Source organism: Mustela nivalis (assembly GCF_964662115.1).
Source record: "Mustela nivalis genome assembly, chromosome: 10".
In the NCBI taxonomy this organism is placed as follows: Eukaryota; Metazoa; Chordata; class Mammalia; order Carnivora; family Mustelidae; genus Mustela; species Mustela nivalis.
Window position 1 is genome coordinate 80067066 of NC_139029.1, and position 2813 is coordinate 80069878.

A 2813-nucleotide genomic window follows, 5' to 3' on the forward strand; every position below is an offset into this window, starting at 1 on the left:
TTACTGAACTAACACAGTATTTCCCATATGAACCATAATCTTTCTTTTCTTTTTTTTTTTTTTTAAGATCTATTTATTTATTGGCGGGGGGGAGGGCAGGGGAGAAAGCAGTTGGAGGGAGGGGCTGAAGGAGAGGGAGAAAGAAAATCTCAAGCAAACTCCCAACTGAGGGAGGAGACCAACATGGAGCTCATTCTCATGACCCTGAGATCATCACCTGAGCTGAAACCAAGAGTTGGGTACTTAACCAACTGAGTGAGTCATCCAGGTGCCCTGAACCACAGCCTTTTCTACCTCAATCTCCATACGGCCAAATCCTACCTATTCAAGTCTGTTTAAATGCTTTATCTTTCTGATTCCCCTCCTCACCTCATCTTTCCTGTCCTCCTCCATTTCAGACATACCCAACACGGAGAGTAATGTCTCTCTTTAAACTTCCCACACTATGCTAAGTACATTACATGTGCTAACTCATTTAATAATAACCATTACCTTATTATGTATATCACTCTATAATCATCGCTATTTTACAGATGAGTAAATTGAGACAACAATCAGATGACTTTCTCAAGTTCATGCTCCTAGTAGGTGACAGATTCAGAATTCAAATCTAGACAGTCTGGTTCTAGATTCCATATTTTTAACCCTTATTCTATAATGCCTAAATATCATCAGTGTTTTCTATCTAGTGTTAAAGAGGTTAATGGAGGCTTCCTTTTGAGCTACACTGTAATCTTCTTGAATGTAGAGTACCTGTTTGATTTTCTTTGGCTCCCCTACAATTGCATAGCAGGGTGCCTTACACATTCCAGAAACTCAATAAATATTGGGTGAAGGATTGATTCTCTTATTTTGTTCCTGCATCACTTTCTGTGGTTTGGTTGTCCCTAAATTTAACCAAACAACATATTAGTTAATGGTCAATATGTTGATTTATCAAAAGCCTTATTAAGAACAGAGTGCCTTCACATCTTTCATGCCACCTCTCACCTCCTCCTGGCTGAAGAAGAAAGTGGAATTGGTTTGACATGACAAATTTTGTGGGCTGCTTTTAAACAACTTAATAACCTCCAGGATTTCACAAATTGATCTTTTTCTTAATGAATTGCCCCAGAAACTTTCAGGTTTGAGAGTCAGACCAACTGCTCCATAATTCATGAGTTAGTCCTTGTATTCTTCTTGTAGTGCAGGATGAACTGATTAATTTTTTGGACACTTTGGCAAATCTGATCTGGATGACTAAGTCCCTGCCCTATTTTAAATCCTATTTCTTAAGTCCTCTGGTAGGAATTATATTATGTCTCTGACAATAGTAGCCTTTGTAATGAGAACTGAAACAAAACAGGCATTAAACATGCCCATGTTAACCAACCATTATTCATTTCTCTTCTTACTGCAATGAGAGTCTACCCTTTATTTTGACTATATTTGAAATATGCTTCTTGGTTGCTAAATGTTACAACCTTCCTGCTAAGCTGATTTTGTGTATCTGAGTGTATGCATAGTTTGAGGCTTTGGGTGGTAGAATTTCATTTATTTTTTTGAAGGTTTGGTTTGGGGATTATTTATTACAGCAGCACATCCCATACAAGCATGACCTTTACCTTGCTCATGAAGAAGGGCTGGTCACACAGACAACAATCTACTTAATCTTGCTTTATTATGCCATGCAAGTGCCTGGGAAAAATTCTGAAGCTCATGATGTAGTCAAAATAAACTAATCTGTAATAGTTGAAGATGTTTCTCTCTTGTGTGAAGACTATAGTTTCAACAACTTTAAAGTGAGGCATTTATTTCTTATTTATTTTCCTATTTATTCCTTATTTATTCCTTTTTTAAAAAATAAGTACTTACTGGCATTCTATCTTGTACCTGGCAGGTGATAGGTCAGAAGAAGCATATAAGAATGAATACTGATCCCTGCCCTTCAGGAGTTCCTCTGATGGAAGGACATAGTCAAGTCAGGTGTCAATGAAAGTATTGGGTGTTTACAGAGGGAAGAGTGACTAACCCTAGGGGCCTTAGCAAAGGTGAATTTTGAACCAGGTCTTCATGGCTTAAAAGGAGTATGTATACAAGACAGAGAGGAGGGAGAGAAAAAAGATTGGGTATGAAAGAGAGAGAGAAGATGAAAATGGAAAGGAGAGTCAGGCTTTGATGGGGAAGGGCTTGGTGTGGTTTTCCAGAAGGATCAGATTATACTCTGAAGGTTACAGAGAAAGTCTGAAGCTTTTGAAATATGAGAGTTACATGCTTTTATTTTTTGTAGGAAGATCACTTTGGTGTCAGTGGGAGAATTTGGGGGGAAGGTAATCGGGGGCTTCCTGTAAATACAAAACAGCATTGTTCAGAAGATAGCCATATTAAAAAAAAAATAAAATCAACCTTAGTGGAGAGAAGTATTTTGTTTTTATTTTTATTTATTTTATTTTATTTTTTATTTTTAAATTTATTTATTTATTTTTAAGATTTTATTTATTTGACAGAGAGAGATCACAAGTAGGCAGAGAGGCAAGCAGAGAGAGAGAGAGGAGGAAGCAGTCTCCCTGCCGAGCAGAGAGCCTGACGGGGACTCAATCCCAGGACCCTAAGATCATGACCAGAGCTGAAGACAGAGGCTTAACCCACTGAGCCACCCAGGTGCCCCGAAGTATTTTGTTTTTTAGTAAGCATGTGCTGATAATTGTTAATGACTTATTTATCCTATAATAAAATAATTAGCTATGGTATGCCTTTACTGCTATGTACAGAATCACTGTCATTATCCCAACCCACGACCCATATCTGAAACTCAACCAAAACTTTGACATTGA